This window comes from Leptodactylus fuscus, chromosome 7 (assembly GCF_031893055.1).
Source record: "Leptodactylus fuscus isolate aLepFus1 chromosome 7, aLepFus1.hap2, whole genome shotgun sequence".
Lineage (NCBI taxonomy): Eukaryota > Metazoa > Chordata > Amphibia > Anura > Leptodactylidae > Leptodactylus > Leptodactylus fuscus.
This window is the reverse complement of record NC_134271.1, coordinates 106,803,898-106,825,890: the sequence shown is the minus strand read 5'-3', so window position 1 is coordinate 106,825,890 and position 21,993 is coordinate 106,803,898.

Sequence of the window (21,993 nt, the reverse complement as noted above, 5' to 3'; positions counted from 1 at the left end):
CGCATCTCTGATGCAGCAGAGCTGAGTGTGCAGCAGGGTTCAGCGCACACTCAGCTCTGCTACATCTCTAATGCAGCAGAGCTGAATGTGCAATGGTGTTCACATCTCCAGTGTAGCAGTGCAGGCCGTGCGCTCAGCTCGGCTGCATCTCGGCATAGGAATGCATTGACCAGCGTTGATTGGCCGAATGCCATACAGAGTACAGCATTCGGCCAATCAACGCTGGTTCTCGTGGAGGAGGTGGAGTCTAAGATCGGTCCACAGCAGCCTCCATTCTGGTCCGATATTAGACTCTGCCTCCTCACAGACGCGCCTCCAGCAGATCCAGCGTTGATTGGCTGAATGCTGTATTCTGTATGGCATTCGGCCAATCGACGCTGGTCAATGCTTTCCTATGGGAAAAAGTCAGCTCCCGCATATCGCAAGCTGACAGGGATCCCAATGTAATACAGTGACTTGGGCATGTTAGATGTCCCCAGACATGCTTCCCCTGCTGTCCCAGTTGCATTCCAGGGTGTTGGCATCATTTCCTGGTGTGTCATAGTGGACTTGGTGACCCTCCTGAGACGAATAGTGGTTTCCCCCTTAACGAGTATTTTTTCCCCATAGACTATAATGAGGTTCGATATCGAACACTAGAGTATTGAGCAGCTACTCCAATCAAATTTCGAACTTCAAACATTTCACTGTTCGCTCATCTCTAGTAGTTACTCCAAACACTCAAATAGTTTGCCACCGGGCAAAAATTACCAGTTTCTGATTCATGTATAGCTAAAACTTATGTATAGCCTGTGTGCCCTATATAAATAGGCTAATATTTATAATTGACTAGCCGGAGAACCCGGCTTCGCACGGGTCTATTTAATTTTTTTGTTTGTGTAGTGGCCCCATAAGAATTGCCCAGTTTTGCACTGGTGTATTTTGTCATTTGTGTGTGTCCATAAGTGTCATGCGATCATGTGTATCTCAGTTTGCACACTGAAATTTCCCCACTGTGGGACTATTAACCTTTTCGCTGCCAAGGGTCTCTGGAAATTTTGCACCTCCAGTAGCCAGAGCAATTTTCACAGTTTTGAGATGGATAAATCAAAGCTAAATTGCAACATTAAAAAAGCATCCAACCCCCCCATACCTATATATTTTCTTAAAGTAGACACCTGCAGCATTGTCTCAATGCCACTTGGTACTGTATACGAACAGGCACCTTCATGCAACTTTGATTTAAAGTGAATGTTTTATGAAAAAAATGCAAATAAATTTATATTAGCTGTTAAAAGTGGAAACCAAACAATAAATTATATGCACCAAACCTCCTAAAAATAAGAATTCAACATGTGCAGAGTTCATACATATCACTATGGCCTGCACCCGCATGCACGTGTCTTCAGAAAATTGCTAGAACTGGAAGGAACAAAAATCTGCTTTGAAGCTGGAAATGTTAAAAAAGTATCATCCTATAAAATGTAGGGATTACACACTGTGAAAAGCAAGTGAACCCCTAAACCCTATATATTTTTTGAAAGTAGACAACCTGAAGATTACATATATCTCAATGGGTCATCAATAGCCACATCCACCTTCATGCAACTTAGTGACAAACACAAAACATTTTTTTTTTAAATGCACTAAAACACATATTTGCACCTAAAACTCATGTTCAATCTCAGATTCATATACAAAATACATCTAAAATAATAAGTTAAGGTATATACAATGTGTATATATACTATATGTACCGCAAACATCAACTACAACAAGAGCTCGGACTCCCAAAAACCCTAATACAGAAGATAGGCAGGATTTTGCTGTTATTCACTAATATGTTATAAAGCTATACTGCACCTACCAAACTGTGACTGTGATACCAAAATCTAACTTTTTTGAGATTGCACAGCATACCGTATATAAAAACACAATTTAATAGTTCATATATACAACCACCTTCATGCAATGTTGCAGCACAAAAATTCAAATTTGCCACTAAAGTGCGGCTCAAGCAATCCCTTTCTGCAAACATAATGTACTTTCCAAAAAACTGCAATATGTGAGGAGTTCATACATACCACACATGTATATATTTACAGGGGCGGGTGTTAAAGAAACGCCAAAATCGCAGAAATGTGCCATTCCATTTTGTGCATGCAAATTAAATAGGACTTTACATAAAAATATTATTTTCCATCCCCCTATAAAAATTTTAGCAATCTATACGTTCATCTCTAGTGATAATAGTTTTTACTATTATTTTAGCATGTAACTGATATTGCTTGAGGCGTATTTTACTCTAGAAAGCTCAGATATGGACAGGGATTGGGTGAAATGTAAACTTTATTCATGACTTTGTATGTGTTGTGTAAGTGTTTGGTGCGACTTTTTTTTGGCGCTGCGACCTGGACAATAGTAAATGTCTGGGTCACAGCACCAACAACCTTCCTGGTTGTGTTCAGGAGGTATAACATAAGAATACCCCACTAGTAAAGCTCAGGGGGAATTATATTATACCTGTATGTGACAATCAGACAGCAAATCAGTATGCTATCTGATTGACAGGAGGGGGGAAATAGGGACTAAATCCCTCCTCCCCCTCCTCCTAGGGTCACATAGAGGTTGTCCACAAAGATTAGAGAAAATGCTTCTCTATCTCTGTGTCTCCGTGCAAGCTGCTGCAGCTGCAAGTCCTTCTCCCCTTCCTGTTTCACAATATTTCCCGAGACAGGAGGGGGGGGGGACAATTTAAAGTCCTGTATCTCAGGACTCGTTTGGCCTATGAAGATAATTTTAGATTCATTTTAAAGACGAGAATCTCATCTTTAAAATGAAACCATGATCTTCATAATAGCCCTTACAGATTTTTAGCGAATTGCTGTTAAAAACGCTGTCGGGAATTGAGATCTTCAATGAGATCTAAATCCCCAATAGCGTTTTCAACAGTGAATCGCTTTGGCACAGTAAGGGTTAACATGAAGATCTTGGTGTCATTTTAAAGATGAGATTCTTATCTTTAAAATGAATCTAAAATTATCTTCATAGGCCAAACGAATCCTGAGATATGGGCATCAGAAGTTAAGCACGTACCTCTACGTCCTCGGCTATGCAAGTGACACCCTGGGAGGACGTAGAGCTACGTGATTGGCAGTGAAAGGGTTAAAGGATTATTTTATCTTATATCAGTGAAAATCCTGTGATCGGTTGTTATGGATACCTGTGTGAATGTGACCTTGTGTAACAGTGTCATCCACAGCGCCCTACCCTATAAAGCTGATACACAACAGTGAAGAAAAATGATTGGGTTTCTATGGAAACCTAGAGTAAAGCTCTGATGTGTGATACTGTGTGCAGAGCCGCATATCTAATTCTCTGGCGTGTAGTACTGTGAGCTGAGATGTGTATCTTATCCTCTGATGCGTGTATCTCAGTTTGGATATCAGTGTTGGATTGTGAGTCTGGAGTTAGCGTGTGTATGGCAGTTGGAATATGAGTAAAAGACTTGCAGGTTTGTATTGGCTAATGCCAGTCATTGTTTTGGGAATACTTTATCACTCGAATAGTACGTCTGAGAGAGTTGAGGATCGGTCTTAAACATTCCGGGACATGTGATGTTTCTGTGTGCCAAACTTTGTGAAGATCGGTCAGTCGTTTGGTTGCGTATAAAGGACAGACAGACTGACAGAAATTCATTTTTATATATATAACAGATGAAATCATTGGACATATCTCCTGCAAAGTAGAATCTAATATATGGGAGCTATATTGCTCTCTAATGTGTAGGATCTAGAGATAGTTCTCCCAATGCAAGAGAGAAGAGTTAGCCCAACCAGCCCTGACAAATGCTAATGACTTTTATTTAGTGTTCGCTACCATGTTTGTGCCCCAATCGATAACCTTTCGCTCTAGATGTGTACTGCAGACGCATTTGTCAGGACTGGTTAGGCTAATTCCTCTCTCCTGTATCGGTTTCTTTGGTGTCTATTTGATAACTCCATTAAAACTCTGGAGAACTATCTAGCTCTTATATATTGGAGAGCAATATAGCTCCCATATATTTCCCTACAGGAAACAGAAATTATTTCTCTGAGTGAGCCGTACACGCGAGCGCTTCCCATTCACTTCAATGGGAGCGCTCGTAGAGAAAAAGCAGCCCATTCATTTCAATGGGGAGCGCTCGTATGCCGGCTCCCATTGAAATGAATGGGATCTGCTTTATACGCGCTGATTCTGAACGTGTTTTAACGTTCAGAATCAGTCAGCGTATCCGTAGTGTGAATGGGCCCTACGTCTAAGGCCCCATGTTGCGGAAACACACCTTTTTTTTGTTGCAGATTTTGTTGTGGTTTTTGAGCCAAAGCTAAGAATTAGAGATGAGCGAACAGTGTTCTATCGAACTCATGTTCGATCGGATATTAGGCTGTTCGGCATGTTCGAATCGAACACCGCGTGGTAAAGTGCGCCATTACTCGATTCCCCTCCCACCTTCCCTGGCGCCTTTTTTGCTCCAATAACAGCGCAGGGTAGGTGGGACAGGAACTACGACACCGGTGACGTTGAGAAAAGTAGGCAAAACCCATTGGCTGCCGAAAACATGTGACCTCTAATTTAAAAGAACAGCGCCGCCCAGGTTCGCGTCATTCTGAGCTTGCAATTCACCGAGGACGGAGGTTTCCGTCCAGCTAGCTAGGGCTTAGATTCTGGGTAGGCAGGGACAGGCTAGGATAGGAAGGAGAAGACAACCACAACAGCTCTTGTAAGAGCTAAATTCCAGGGAGAAGCTTGTCAGTGTAACGTGGCACTGACGGGCTCAATCGCCGCAACCCAGCTTTCCCAGGATCCTGAATGGAATACACTGTCAGTGTATTCCCGTATACCCGATATATACCCCCGATACCCGTTCCAACGGTGTGCCCCCCCACCTTCACCCCAGAAATACCCTGCAAGTCCCCTAGCAATAGAATTGGGGCTATATACACCCACTATTTTTGCTACTGCCATATAGTGCCATTGTCTCACTGGGAATTCAAAGAATATATTGGGCTTACATATAACTTCAATTCCAGGGAGAAGCTTGTCAGTGAAACGTGGCACTGACGGGCTCAATCGCCGCAACCCAGCTTTCCCAGGATCCTGAATGGAACACACTGACAGTGTATTCCCGTATACCCCAAATATACACCCCAAATCACCGTTCCAACGGTGTGCCCCCCCACCTTCACCTCAGAAATACCCTGCAAGTCCCCTAGCAATAGAATTGGGGCTATATACACCCACAATTTTTGCTACTGGTATATAGTGCCATTGTCTGACTGGGAATTCAAAGAATATATTGGGGTTACGTGCACCCACAATTTTTACTACTGGTATACAGTGCCATTGTCTGACTGGGAATTCAAAGAATATATTGGGGTTACGTGCACCCACAATTTTTACTACTGGTATACAGTGCCAGTTTCTGACTGGGAATTCAAAGAATATATTGGGGTTACAAATACCCTCATTTCTTGCTACTGCCATATAGTGCCAGTTTCTGACTGGTAATTCAAAGAATATATTGGGGTTACGTGCACCCACAATTTTTACTACTGGTATACAGTGCCAGTTTCTGACTGGGAATTCAAAGAATATATTGGGGTTACGAATACCCTCATTTCTTGCTACTGCCATATAGTGCCAGTTTCTGACTGGTAATTCAAAGAATATATTGGGGTTACGTGCACCCACAATTTTTACTACTGGTATACAGTGCCATTGTCTGACTGGGAATTCAAAGAATATATTGGGGTTATAAATACCCTCATTTCTTGCTACTGGTATATAGTGCCATTGTCTGACTGGGAATTCAAAGAATATATTGGGGTTACGTGCACCCACAATTTTTACTACTGGTATACAGTGCCATTGTCTGACTGGGAATTCAAAGAATATATTGGGGTTACGTGCACCCACAATTTTTACTACTGGTATATAGTGCCATTGTCTGACTGGGAATTCAAAGAATATATTGGGGTTACGTGCACCCACAATTTTTACTACTGGTATACAGTGCCAGTTTCTGACTGGGAATTCAAAGAATATATTGGGGTTACAAATACCCTCATTTCTTGCTACTGCCATATAGTGCCAGTTTCTGACTGGTAATTCAAAGAATATATTGGGGTTACGTGCACCCACAATTTTTACTACTGGTATACAGTGCCATTGTCTGACTGGGAATTCAAAGAATATATTGGGGTTATAAATACCCTCATTTCTTGCTACTGCCATATAGTGCCAGTTTCTGACTGGGAATTCAAAGAATATATTGGGGTTACGTGCACCCACAATTTTTACTACTGGTATACAGTGCCATTGTCTGACTGGGAATTCAAAGAATATATTGGGGTTACAAATACCCTCATTTCTTGCTACTGCCATATAGTGCCAGTTTCTGACTGGTAATTCAAAGAATATATTGGGGTTACGTGCACCCACAATTTTTACTACTGGTATACAGTGCCATTGTCTGACTGGGAATTCAAAGAATATATTGGGGTTATAAATACCCTCATTTCTTGCTACTGGTATATAGTGCCATTGTCTGACTGGGAATTCAAAGAATATATTGGGGTTACGTGCACCCACAATTTTTACTACTGGTATACAGTGCCATTGTCTGACTGGGAATTCAAAGAATATATTGGGGTTACGTGCACCCACAATTTTTACTACTGGTATACAGTGCCATTGTCTGACTGGGAATTCAAAGAATATATTGGGGTTACGTGCACCCACAATTTTTACTACTGGTATATAGTGCCATTGTCTGACTGGGAATTCAAAGAATATATTGGGGTTACGTGCACCCACAATTTTTACTACTGGTATACAGTGCCATTGTCTGACTGGGAATTCAAAGAATATATTGGGGTTATAAATACCCTCATTTCTTGCTACTGGTATATAGTGCCATTGTCTGACTGGGAATTCAAAGAATATATTGGGGTTACGTGCACCCACAATTTTTACTACTGGTATACAGTGCCATTGTCTGACTGGGAATTCAAAGAATATATTGGGGTTATAAATACCCTCATTTCTTGCTACTGGTATATAGTGCCATTGTCTGACTGGGAATTCAAAGAATATATTGGGGTTACGTGCACCCACAATTTTTACTACTGGTATACAGTGCCATTGTCTGACTGGGAATTCAAAGAATATATTGGGAATACAAATACCCTCATTTCTTGCTACTGCCATATAGTGCCAGTGTCTGACTGGGAATTCAAAGAATATATTGGGGTTACGTGCACCCACAATTTTTACTACTGGTATACAGTGCCATTGTCTGACTGGGAATTCAAAGAATATATTGGGGTTACGTGCACCCACAATTTTTACTACTGGTATATAGTGCCATTGTCTGACTGGGAATTCAAAGAATATATTGGGGTTACGTGCACCCACAATTTTTACTACTGGTATACAGTGCCATTGTCTGACTGGGAATTCAAAGAATATATTGGGGTTACGTGCACCCACAATTTTTACTACTGGTATATAGTGCCATTGTCTGACTGGGAATTCAAAGAATATATTGGGGTTACGTGCACCCACAATTTTTACTACTGGTATACAGTGCCATTGTCTGACTGGGAATTCAAAGAATATATTGGGGTTATAAATACCCTCATTTCTTGCTACTGGTATATAGTGCCATTGTCTGACTGGGAATTCAAAGAATATATTGGGGTTACGTGCACCCACAATTTTTACTACTGGTATACAGTGCCATTGTCTGACTGGGAATTCAAAGAATATATTGGGGTTACGTGCACCCACAATTTTTACTACTGGTATACAGTGCCAGTTTCTGACTGGGAATTCAAAGAATATATTGGGGTTACAAATACCCTCATTTCTTGCTACTGCCATATAGTGCCAGTTTCTGACTGGTAATTCAAAGAATATATTGGGGTGACGTGCACCCACAATTTTTACTACTGGTATACAGTGCCATTGTCTGACTGGGAATTCAAAGAATATATTGGGGTTATAAATACCCTCATTTCTTGCTACTGCCATATAGTGCCAGTTTCTGACTGGGAATTCAAAGAATATATTGGGGTTACGTGCACCCACAATTTTTACTACTGGTATACAGTGCCATTGTCTGACTGGGAATTCAAAGAATATATTGGGGTTACAAATACCCTCATTTCTTGCTACTGCCATATAGTGCCAGTTTCTGACTGGTAATTCAAAGAATATATTGGGGTTACGTGCACCCACAATTTTTACTACTGGTATACAGTGCCATTGTCTGACTGGGAATTCAAAGAATATATTGGGAATACAAATACCCTCATTTCTTGCTACTGCCATATAGTGCCAGTTTCTGACTGGGAATTCAAAGAATATATTGGGGTTACGTGCACCCACAATTTTTACTACTGGTATACAGTGCCATTGTCTGACTGGGAATTCAAAGAATATATTGGGGTTATAAATACCCTCATTTCTTGCTACTGGTATATAGTGCCATTGTCTGACTGGGAATTCAAAGAATATATTGGGGTTACTTGCACCCACAATTTTTACTACTGGTATACAGTGCCAGTTTCTGACTGGGAATTCAAAGAATATATTGGGGTTACAAATACCCTCATTTCTTGCTACTGCCATATAGTGCCAGTTTCTGACTGGTAATTCAAAGAATATATTGGGGTTACGTGCACCCACAATTTTTACTACTGGTATACAGTGCCAGTTTCTGACTGGGAATTCAAAGAATATATTGGGGTTACAAATACCCTCATTTCTTGCTACTGCCATATAGTGCCAGTTTCTGACTGGTAATTCAAAGAATATATTGGGGTTACGTGCACCCACAATTTTTACTACTGGTATACAGTGCCAGTTTCTGACTGGGAATTCAAAGAATATATTGGGAATACAAATACCCTCATTTCTTGCTACTGCCATATAGTGCCAGTGTCTGACTGGGAATTCAAAGAATATATTGGGGTTACGTGCACCCACAATTTTTACTACTGGTATACAGTGCCAGTTTCTGACTGGGAATTCAAAGAATATATTGGGGTTACAAATACCCTCATTTCTTGCTACTGCCATATAGTGCCAGTTTCTGACTGGTAATTCAAAGAATATATTGGGGTGACGTGCACCCACAATTTTTACTACTGGTATACAGTGCCATTGTCTGACTGGGAATTCAAAGAATATATTGGGAATACAAATACCCTCATTTCTTGCTACTGCCATATAGTGCCAGTTTCTGACTGGGAATTCAAAGAATATATTGGGGTTACGTGCACCCACAATTTTTACTACTGGTATAGAGTGCCATTGTCTGACTGGGAATTCAAAGAATATATTGGGGTTATAAATACCCTCATTTCTTGCTACTGGTATATAGTGCCATTGTCTGACTGGGAATTCAAAGAATATATTGGGGTTACTTGCACCCACAATTTTTACTACTGGTATACAGTGCCAGTTTCTGACTGGGAATTCAAAGAATATATTGGGGTTACAAATACCCTCATTTCTTGCTACTGCCATATAGTGCCAGTTTCTGACTGGTAATTCAAAGAATATATTGGGGTTACGTGCACCCACAATTTTTACTACTGGTATACAGTGCCAGTTTCTGACTGGGAATTCAAAGAATATATTGGGGTTACAAATACCCTCATTTCTTGCTACTGCCATATAGTGCCAGTTTCTGACTGGTAATTCAAAGAATATATTGGGGTTATAAATACCCTCATTTCTTGCTACTGGTATATAGTGCCATTGTCTGACTGGGAATTCAAAGAATATATTGGGGTTACGTGCACCCACAATTTTTACTACTGGTATACAGTGCCATTGTCTGACTGGGAATTCAAAGAATATATTGGGGTTACGTGCACCCACAATTTTTACTACTGGTATATAGTGCCATTGTCTGACTGGGAATTCAAAGAATATATTGGGGTTACGTGCACCCACAATTTTTGCTACTGGTATATAGTGCCAATTTCTAACTGGGAATTCAAAATGCGCAAGGCTCCCGGAAAGGGACGTGGACGAGGCCGTGGGCGAGGTCGGGGGAATGGTTCTGGGGAGCAAGGTAGCAGTGAAGCCACAGGGCGTCCCGTGCCTACTCCTGTGGGGCAGCAAGCATTGCGCCACTCCACAGTGCCAGGGTTGCTTGCCACATTAACTAAACTGCAGGGTACAAACCTTAGTAGGCCCGAGAACCAGGAACAGGTCTTGCAATGGCTGTCAGAGAACGCTTACAGCACATTGTCCAGCAGCCAGTCAGACTCTGCCTCCTCTCCTCCTATTACCCAACAGTCTTGTCCTCCTTCCTCCCAAAATTCCCAAGCTTCACAGAACAATAACCCCAACTGTCCCTGCTCCCCAGAGCTGTTCTCCGCTCCTTTCATTGTCCCTCAACCTGCCTCTCCACGTCACGATTCCACGAACCTAACAGAGGAGCATCTGTGTCCAGATGCTCAAACACTAGAGTCTCTTCCATCTCCGTTCGATTTGGTGGTGGATGACCAGCAACCCACCCTCATCGACGATGATGTGACGCAGTTGCCGTCAGGGCATCCAGTTGACCGGCGCATTGTGCGGGAGGAGGAGATGAGACAGGAGTTGGAAGAGGAAGTGGTGGATGATGAGGACACTGACCCGACCTGGACAGGGGGGATGTCAAGCGGGGAAAGTAGTGTGGATGTTGAGGCAAGTGCAGCACCAAAAAGGGTAGCTAGAGGCAGAGGCAGAGGTCAGCAGCTTAGGCGAAGCCAGGCCACACCCGGAATCTCCCAAGATGTTCCAGTTCGTACCCAGCCCCGAAAAACTCCCACCTCGAGGGCACGTTTCTCGAAGGTGTGGAGTTTTTTCAAGGAATGCGCCGAGGACAGATATAGTGTTGTCTGCACAATTTGCCTCTCGAAATTGATTAGGGGCTCTGAGAAGAGCAACCTGTCCACCACTTCAATGCGCCGTCATTTGGAATCCAAGCACTGGAATCAGTGGCAGGCAGCAACGGCAGGACAAAGGCCGCCTGCCGTTCACGCCACTGCCACTGCCTCTGCCACTGCCTCTGCCTCTGCCACTGCCACTGCTGACTGTGCTGGCGATGCACTCCAGAGGACGAGCCAGGACACCACTTCATCTGCCTCCGCCACTTTGTTGACTTCTCCCTCATCCTCCCCTGTTCCTGTCTTATCTCCTTCTCCTGCACCATCAAAGGCACCATCAGGCACTTCTTTACAACAACCCACCATCTCTCAGACATTGGAGCGGCGGCAGAAATACACTGCTAACCACCCACACGCGCAAGCCTTGAACGCCAACATCGCTAAACTGCTGGCCCAGGAGATGTTGGCGTTCTGGCTTGTTGAAACTCCCGCCTTCCTGGACCTGATGGCAACTGCGGCACCTCGCTATGCCGTCCCTAGCCGTCACTACTTCTCCCGGTGTGCCGTCCCCGCCTTGCACCAGCACGTGTCACTCAACATCAGGCGGGCCCTTAGTTCCGCGCTTTGCACAAAGGTCCACTTGACCACCGACGCGTGGACAAGTGCATGCGGACAGGGACGCTACATTTCACTGACGGCACACTGGGTGAATGTAGTTGAGGCTGGGACTGCTTCCCAAACTGGCCCGGTGTACCTCGTCTCCCCGCCTAACATTCCTGGCAGGGACACGAGAAGAACACCCCCCTCCTCCTCCTCCTCTACCGCCTCCTCCTCCGCCACCGCCTCCTCCTCCGCCACCGCCTCCTCCTCCGCTGTTAGATTGACCCCAGCTACGAGTTGGAAACGTTGCAGCACTGGCGTTGGTAGACGTCAGCAGGCTGTGCTGAAGCTGATCAGCTTGGGGGACAGACAGCACACTGCCTCCGAGGTGAGGGATGCCCTCCTCGATGAGACGGCAATATGGTTTGAGCCGCTGCACCTGGGCCCAGGCATGGTCGTTTGTGATAACGGCCGGAACCTGGTAGCAGCTCTGGAGCTTGCCGGACTCCAACATGTTCCATGCCTGGCCCACGTCTTCAACCTAGTGGTGCAACGTTTCCTAAAGAGCTACCCCAATGTTCCAGAGCTACTGGTGAAAGTGCGGCGCATGTGCGCCCACTTTCGCAAGTCGACAGTAGCCGCTGCTAGCTTAAAATCTCTCCAGCAACGCCTGCATGTGCCACAACACCGGCTTTTGTGCGACGTCCCCACACGCTGGAACTCAACGTTTCAGATGTTGAATAGAGTGGTTGAGCAGCAGAGACCTTTGATGGAATACCAGCTACAAAACCCTAGGGTGCCACAAAGTCAGCTGCCTCAGTTTCTCATCCATGAGTGGCCATGGATGAGAGACCTTTGTGACATCCTACGGGTGTTTGAGGAGTCCACAAGGAGGGTGAGCTCTGAGGATGCGATGGTGAGCCTTACAATCCCGCTCTTGTGTGTTCTGAGAGAATCCCTGATTGACATCAGGGATAACTCAGATCACACAGAGGAGTTAGGGATAGCATCCGATCCGTCACAGCTGGAGAGTAGGTCCACACATCTGTCCGCTTCACTGCGTTTAATGGAGGAGGAGGAGGAGGAGGAGGAGGAGGAGGAGGAAGAAGAGTTGTCCGATGATGTGATGGTGATACAGGAGGCTTCCGGGCAACTTCGAATCGTCCCATTGTTGCAGCGCGGATGGGTAGACATGGAGGATGAGGAGGAAATGGAGATTGAACTTTCCGGTGGGGCCAGAGGAGTCATGCCAACTAACACTGTGGCAGACATGGCTGAGTTCATGTTGGGGTGCTTTACAACCGACAAGCGTATTGTCAAAATCATGGAGGACAACCAGTACTGGATCTTTGCTATCCTTGACCCCCGGTATAAAAACAACATCTCGTCTTTTATTCCGGTAGAGGGGAGGGCCAATCGCATCAATGCTTGCCACAGGCAATTGGTGCAGAATATGATGGAGATGTTTCCAGCATGTGACGTTGGCGGCAGGGAGGGCAGTTCCTCCAGTAGGCAACCAAGTTCTCACCGGTCCACACAAACGAGGGGCACACTGTCTAAGGTCTGGGACACCTTGATGGCACCCCCTCGCCAAAGTGCCGCCACGGAGGGTCCTAGTGTCACCAGGCGTGAGAAGTATAGGCGCATGTTGCGGGAATACCTTTCCGACCACAGCCCTGTCCTCTCCGACCCCTCTGCCCCCTACACGTATTGGGTGTCGAAGTTGGACCTGTGGCTTGAACTTGCCCTATATGCCTTGGAGGTGCTGTCCTGTCCTGCCGCCAGCGTCCTATCTGAGAGGGTGTTCAGTGCAGCCGGTGGCATCATCACTGACAAGCGCACCCGTCTGTCAGCTGAGAGTGCCGACCGGCTCACTTTGATAAAAATGAACCACCACTGGATAGAGCCTTCATTTTTGTGCCCACCTGTGTAAAGCACCCCAACATGAAACTCCATGTCTGTACTCAACCTCTCCAATTCCTCCGCATCCTCATACTCATCCACCATAAGCGTTGCACAATTCTGCTAATACTAGGCTCCCTCCACCCTGATTTCCCCCAACTCTGCTGGTTAGAGGCTCCCTCCACCCTGCTTTCCCACAACTCTGCTGGTTAGAGGCTCCCTCCACCCTGATTTCCACCAACTCTGCTGGTTAGAGGCTCCCTCCACCATGAATTGGTCCAAACTGGGCTGTTTAGCGGCTCCCTCCACCATGAATTGGTCCAAACTGGGGTTTTTAGAGGCTCCCTCCACCATGAATTGGTCCAAACTGGGCTGTTTAGAGGCTCCCTCCACCATGAATTGGTCCAAACTGGGGTTTTTAGAGGCTCCCTCCACCATGAATTGGTCCAAACTGGGCTGGTTAGAGGCTCCCTCCACCATGAATTTGCCCAAACTGGCCTGTTTAGAGGCTCCCTCCACCATGAATTTGCCCAAACTGGCCTGTTTAGAGGCTCCCTCCACCATGAATTGGTCCAAACTGGGGTTTTTAGAGGCTCTCTCCACCATGAATTGGTCCAAACTGGGCTGTTTAGAGGCTCCCTCCATCATGAATTGGTCCAAACTGGGGTTTTTAGAGGCTCCCTCCACCATGAATTGGTCCAAACTGGGGTTTTTAGAGGCTCCCTCCACCATGAATTGGTCCAAACTGGGGTTTTTAGAGGCTCCCTCCACCATGAATTTGCCCAAACTGGGCTGTTTAGAGGCTCCCTCCACCATGAATTTGCCCAAACTGGGCTGTTTAGAGGCTCCCTCCACCATGAATTGGTCCAAACTGGGGTTTTTAGAGGCTCCCTCCACCATGAATTGGTCCAAACTGGGCTGGTTAGAGGCTCCCTCCACCATGAATTTGCCCAAACTGGGCTGTTTAGAGGCTCCCTCCACCATGAATTGGTCCAAACTGGGGTTTTTAGAGGCTCCCTCCACCATGAATTGGTCCAAACTGGGGTTTTTAGAGGCTCCCTCCACCATGAATTGGTCCAAACTGGGGTTTTTAGAGGCTCCCTCCACCATGAATTTGCCCAAACTGAGCTGTTTAGAGGCTCCCTCCACCATGAATTGGTCCAAACTGGGGTTTTTAGAGGCTCCCTCCACCATGAATTGGTCCAAACTGGGGGTTTTTAGAGGCTCCCTCCACCATGAATTTGCCCAAACTGGGCTGTTTAGAGGCTCCCTCCACCATGAATTGGTCCAAACTGGGGTTTTTAGAGGCTCCCTCCACCATGAATTGGTCCAAACTGGGCTGGTTAGAGGCTCCCTCCACCATGAATTTGCCCAAACTGGCCTGTTTAGAGGCTCCCTCCACCATGAATTTGCCCAAACTGGGCTGTTTAGAGGCTCCCTCCACCATGAATTGGTCCAAACTGGGTTTTTAGAGGCTCCCTCCACCATGAATTGGTCCAAACTGGGGTTTTTAGAGGCTCCCTCCACCATGAATTTGCCCAAACTGGGCTGTTTAGAGGCTCCCTCCACCATGAATTTGCCCAAACTGGGCTGTTTAGAGGCTCCCTCCACCATGAATTGGTCCAAACTGGGGTTTTTAGAGGCTCCCTCCACCATGAATTGGTCCAAACTGGGCTGTTTAGAGGCTCCCTCCACCATGAATTTGCCCAAACTGGGCTGTTTAGAGGCTCCCTCCACCATGAATTTGCCCAAACTGGGCTGTTTAGAGGCTCCCTCCACCATGAATTGGTCCAAACTGGGGTTTTTAGAGGCTCCCTCCACCATGAATTGGTCCAAACTGGGGTTTTTAGAGGCTCCCTCCACCATGAATTGGTCCAAACTGGGGTTTTTAGAGGCTCCCTCCACCATGAATTTGCCCAAACTGGGCTGTTTAGAGGCTCCCCTCCACCATGAATTGGTCCAAACTGGGTTTTTAGAGGCTCCCTCCACCATGAATTGGTCCAAACTGGGCTGGTTAGAGGCTCCCTCCACCATGAATTTGCCCAAACTGGCCTGTTTAGAGGCTCCCTCCACCATGAATTTGCCCAAACTGGCCTGTTTAGAGGCTCCCTCCACCATGAATTGGTCCAAACTGGGGTTTTTAGAGGCTCTCCACCATGAATTGGTCCAAACTGGGCTGTTTAGAGGCTCCCTCCATCATGAATTGGTCCAAACTGGGGTTTTTAGAGGCTCCCTCCACCATGAATTGGTCCAAACTGGGGTTTTTAGAGCCTCCCTCCACCATGAATTGGTCCAAACTGGGCTGGTTAGAGGCTCCCTCCACCATGAATTGGTCCAAACTGGGGTTTTTAGAGGCTCCCTCCACCATGATTTGCCCAAACTGGGCTGTTTAGAGGCTCCCTCCACATGAATTTGCCCAAACTGGGCTGTTTAGAGGCTCCCTCCACCATGAATTGGTCCAAACTGGGGTTTTTAGAGGCTCCCTCCACCATGAATTGGTCCAAACTGGGGTTTTTAGAGGCTCCCTCCACCATGAATTGGTCCAAACTGGGCTGTTTAGAGGCTCCCTCCACCATGAATTGGTCCAAACTGGGGTTTTTAGAGGCTCCCTCCACCATGAATTGGTCCAAACTGGGCTGTTTAGAGGCTCCCTCCACCATGAATTGGTCCAAACTGGGGTTTTTAGAGGCTCCCTCCACCATGAATTGGTCCAAACTGGGGTTTTTAGAGGCTCCCTCCACCATGAATTTGCCCAAACTGGGCTGTTTAGAGGCTCCCTCCACCATGAATTTGCCCAAACTGGGCTGTTTAGAGGCTCCCTCCACCATGAATTGGTCCAAACTGGGGTTTTTAGAGGCTCCCTCCACCGTGAATTGGTCCAAACTGGGGGTTTTTAGAGGCTCCCTCCACCATGAATTTGCCCAAACTGGGCTGTTTAGAGGCTCCCTCCACCATGAATTTGCCCAAACTGGGCTGTTTAGAGGCTCCCTCCACCATGAATTGGTCCAAACTGGGGTTTTTAGAGGCTCCCTCCACCATGAATTGGTCCAAACTGGGGGTTTTTAGAGGCTCCCTCCACCATGAATTTGCCCAAACTGGGCTGTTTAGAGGCTCCCTCCACCATGAATTGGTCCAAACTGGGGTTTTTAGAGGCTCCCTCCACATGAATTGGTCCAAACTGGGGGTTTTTAGAGGCTCCATCCACCATGAATTTGCCCAAACTGGGCTGTTTAGAGGCTCCCTCCACCATGAATTGGTCCAAACTGGGGTTTTTAGAGGCTCCCCTCCACCATGAATTGGTCCAAACTGGGGGTTTTTAGAGGCTCCCTCCACCATGAATTTGCCCAAACTGGGCTGTTTAGAGGCTGGGACACCTTGATGGCACCCCCTCGCCAAAGTGCCGCCACGGAGGGGTCCTAGTGTCACCAGGCGTGAGAAGTATAGGCGCATGTTGCGGGAATACCTTTCCGACCACAGCCCTGTCCTCTCCGACCCCTCTGCGCCCTACACGTATTGGGTGTCGAAGTTGGACCTGTGGCTTGAACTTGCCCTATATGCCTTGGAGGTGCTGTCCTGTCCTGCCGCCAGCGTCCTATCTGAGAGGGTGTTCAGTGCAGCCGGTGGCATCATCACTGAACAAGCGCACCCGTCTGTCAGCTGAGAGTGCCGACCGGCTCACTTTGATAAAAATGAACCACCACTGGATAGAGCCTTCATTTTTGTGCCCACCTGTGTAAAGCACCCCAACATGAAACTCCATGTCTGTGTACTCAACCTCTCCAATTCCTCCGCATCCTCATACTCATCCACCATAAGCGTTGCACAATTCTGCTAATACTAGCTCCCTCCACCCTGATTTCCCCCAACTCTGCTGGTTAGAGGCTCCCTCCACCCTGCTTTCCCACAACTCTGCTGGTTAGAGGCTCCCTCCACCCTGATTTCCACCAACTCTGCTGGTTAGAGGCTCCCTCCACCATGAATTGGTCCAAACTGGGCTGTTTAGCGGCTCCCTCCACCATGAATTGGTCCAAACTGGGGTTTTTAGAGGCTCCCCTCCACCATGAATTGGTCCAAACTGGGGCTGTTTAGAGGCTCCCTCCACCATGAATTGGTCCAAACTGGGGTTTTTAGAGGCTCCCTCCACCATGAATTGGTCCAAACTGGGCTGGTTAGAGGCTCCCTCCACCATGAATTTGCCCAAACTGGCCTGTTTAGAGGCTCCCTCCACCATGAATTTGCCCAAACTGGCCTGTTTAGAGGCTCCCTCCACATGAATTGGTCCAAACTGGGGTTTTTAGAGGCTCTCTCCACCATGAATTGGTCCAAACTGGGCTGTTTAGAGGCTCCCTCCATCATGAATTGGTCCAAACTGGGGTTTTTAGAGGCTCCCTCCACCATGAATTGGTCCAAACTGGGGTTTTTAGAGGCTCCCTCCACCATGAATTGGTCCAAACTGGGGTTTTTAGAGGCTCCCTCCACCATGAATTTGCCCAAACTGGGCTGTTTAGAGGCTCCCTCCACCATGAATTTGCCCAAACTGGGCTGTTTAGAGGCTCCCTCCACCATGAATTGGTCCAAACTGGGGTTTTTAGAGGCTCCCTCCACCATGAATTGGTCCAAACTGGGCTGGTTAGAGGCTCCCTCCACCATGAATTTGCCCAAACTGGGCTGTTTAGAGGCTACCTCCACCATGAATTGGTCCAAACTGGGTTTTTAGAGGCTCCCTCCACCATGAATTGGTCCAAACTGGGGTTTTTAGAGGCTCCCTCCACCATGAATTGGTCCAAACTGGGGTTTTTAGAGGCTCCCTCCACCATGAATTTGCCCAAACTGAGCTGTTTAGAGGCTCCCTCCACCATGAATTGGTCCAAACTGGGGTTTTTAGAGGCTCCCTCCACCATGAATTGGTCCAAACTGGGGGTTTTTAGAGGCTCCCTCCACCATGAATTTGCCCAAACTGGGCTGTTTAGAGGCTCCCTCCACCATGAATTGGTCCAAACTGGGGTTTTTAGAGGCTCCCTCCACCATGAATTGGTCCAAACTGGGCTGGTTAGAGGCTCCCTCCACCATGAATTTGCCCAAACTGGCCTGTTTAGAGGCTCCCTCCACCATGAATTTGCCCAAACTGGGCTGTTTAGAGGCTCCCTCCACCATGAATTTGCCCAAACTGGGCTGTTTAGAGGCTCCCTCCACCATGAATTTGCCCAAACTGGGCTGTTTAGAGGCTCCCTCCACCATGAACTTGGTCCAAACTGGGGTTTTTAGAGGCTCCCTCCACCATGAATTGGTCCAAACTGGGCTGTTTAGAGGCTCCCTCCAACATGAATTTGCCCAAACTGGGCTGTTTAGAGGCTCCCTCCACCATGAATTTGCCCAAACTGGGCTGTTTAGAGGCTCCCTCCACCATGAATTAGGTCCAAACTGGGGTTTTTAGAGGCTCCCTCCACCAATGAATTGGTCCAAACTGGGCTGCTTAGAGGCTCCCTCCACCATGAATTTGCCCAAACTGGCCTGTTTAGAGGCTCCCCTCCACCATGAATTTGCCCAAACTGGGCTGTTTAGAGGCTCCCTCCACCATGAATTTGCCCAAACTGGGCTGTTTAGAGGCTCCCTCCACCATGAATTGGTCCAAACTGGGTTTTTAGAGGCTCCCTCCACCATGAATTGGTCCAAACTGGGCTGTTTAGAGGCTCCCTCCACCATGAATTTGCCCAAACTGGGCTGTTTAGAGGCTCCCTCCACCATGAATTTGCCCAAACTGGGCTGTTTAGAGGCTCCCTCCACCATGAATTGGTCCAAACTGGGGTTTTTAGAGGCCTCCCTCCACCATGAATTGGTCCAAACTGGGGTTTTTAGAGGCTCCCTCCACCATGAATTGGTCCAAACTGGGGTTTTTAGAGGCTCCCTCCACCATGAATTTGCCCAAACTGGGCTGTTTAGAGGCTCCCCTCCACATGAATTGGTCCAAACTGGGGTTTTTAGAGGCTCCCTCCACCATGAATTGGTCCAAAACTGGGCTGGTTAGAGGCTCCCTCCACCATGAATTTGCCCAAACTGGCCTGTTTAGAGGCTCCCTCCACCATGAATTTGCCCAAACTGGCCTGTTTAGAGGCTCCCTCCACCATGAATTGTCCAAACTGGGGTTTTTAGAGGCTCTCTCCACCATGAATTGGTCCAAACTGGTGCTGTTTAGAGGCTCCCTCCATCATGAATTGGTCCAAACTGGGTTTTTAGAGGCTCCCTCCACCATGAATTGGTCCAAACTGGGGTTTTTAGAGCCTCCCTCCACCATGAATTGGTCCAAACTGGGCTGGTTAGAGGCTCCCTCCACCATGAATTGGTCCAAACTGGGTTTTTAGAGGCTCCCTCCACCATGAATTTGCCCAAACTGGGCTGTTTAGAGGCTCCCTCCACCATGAATTTGCCCAAACTGGGCTGTTTAGAGGCTCCCTCCACCATGAATTGGTCCAAACTGGGGTTTTTAGAGGCTCCCTCCACCATGAATTGGTCCAAACTGGGGTTTTTAGAGGCTCCCTCCACCATGAATTGGTCCAAACTGGGCTGTTTAGAGGCTCCCTCCACCATGAATTGTCCAAACTGGGGTTTTTAGAGGCTCCCTCCACCATGAATTGGTCCAAACTGGGCTGTTTAGAGGCCTCCCTCCACCATGAATTGGTCCAAACTGGGTTTTTAGAGGCTCCCTCCACCATGAATTGGTCCAAACTGGGGTTTTTAGAGGCTCCCTCCACATGAATTTGCCCAAACTGGGCTGTTTAGAGGCTCCCTCCACCATGAATTTGCCCAAACTGGGCTGTTTAGAGGCTCCCTCCACCATGAATTGGTCCAAACTGGGGTTTTTAGAGGCTCCCTCCACCGTGAATTGGTCCAAACTGGGGGTTTTTAGAGGCTCCCTCCACCATGAATTTGCCCAAACTGGGCTGTTTAGAGGCTCCCTCCACCATGAATTTGCCCAAACTGGCTGTTTAGAGGCTCCCTCCACCATGAATTGGTCCAAACTGGGGTTTTTAGAGCTCCCTCCACCATGAATTGGTCCAAACTGGGGGTTTTTAGAGGCTCCCTCCACCATGAATTTGCCCAAACTGGCTCTTTAGAGGCTCCCTCCACCATGAATTGGTCCAAACTGGGTTTTTAGAGGCTCCCTCCACCATGAATTGGTCCAAACTGGGGGTTTTTAGAGGCTCCCTCCACCATGAATTTGCCCAAACTGGGCTGTTTAGAGGCTCCCTCCACCATGAATTGGTCCAAACTGGGGTTTTTAGAGGCTCCCTCCACCATGAATTGGTCCAAACTGGGGTTTTTTAGAGGCTCCCTCCACCATGAATTGGTCCAAACTGGGGTTTTTTTAGAGGCTCCCTCCACCATGAATTTGCCAAACTGAGCTGTTTAGAGGCTCCCTCCACCATGAATTGGTCCAAACTGGGGTTTTTTAGAGGCTCCCTCCACCATGAATTGGTCCAAACTGGGGTTTTTAGAGGCTCCCTCCACCATGAATTTGCCCAAACTGGGCTGTTTAGAGGCTCCCTCCACCATGAATTGGTCCAAACTGGGTTTTTTAGAGGCTCCCTCCACCATGAATTGGTCCAAACTGGGCTGGTTAGAGGCTCCCTCCACCATGAATTTGCCCAAACTGGCCTGTTTAGAGGCTCCCTCCACCATGAATTTGCCCAAACTGGCTGTTTAGAGGCTCCCTCCACCATGAATTGGTCCAAACTGGGGTTTTTAGAGGCTCCCTCCACCATGAATTGGTCAAACTGGGGTTTTTAGAGGCTCCCTCCACCATGAATTTGCCCAAACTGGCTGTTTAGAGGCTCCCTCCACCATGAATTTGCCCAAACTGAGCTGTTTAGAGGCTCCCTCCACCATGAATTGGTCCAAACTGGGGTTTTTAGAGGCTCCCTCCACCATGAATTGGTCCAAACTGTGGGGTTTTTAGAGGCTCCCTCCACCATGAATTTGCCCAAACTGGGCTGTTTAGAGGCTCCTCCACCATGAATTGGTCCAAACTGGGGTTTTTAGAGGCTCCCTCCACCATGAATTGGTCCAAACTGGGCTGGTTAGAGGCTCCTCCACCATGAATTTGCCCAAACTGGCTCTGTTTAGAGGCTCCCTCCACCATGAATTTGCCCAAACTGGCCTGTTTAGAGGCTCCCTCCACCATGAATTGGTCCAAACTGGGGTTTTTAGAGGCTCTCTCCACCATGAATTGGTCCAAACTGGGCTGTTTAGAGGCTCCCTCATCATGAATTGGTCCAAACTGGGGTTTTTTAGAGGCTCCCTCCACCATGAATTGGTCCAAACTGGGGTTTTTAGAGGCTCCCTCCACCATGAATTGGTCCAAACTGGGCTGGTTAGAGGCTCCCTCCACCATGAATTTGCCCAAACTGGCTGTTTAGAGGCTCCCTCCACATGAATTGGTCCAAACTGGGGTTTTTAGAGGCTCCCTCCACCATGAATTGGTCCAAACTGGGGTTTTTAGAGGCTCCCTCCACCATGAATTGGTCCAAACTGGGCTGTTTAGAGGCTCCCTCCACCATGAATTGGTCCAAACTGGGGTTTTTAA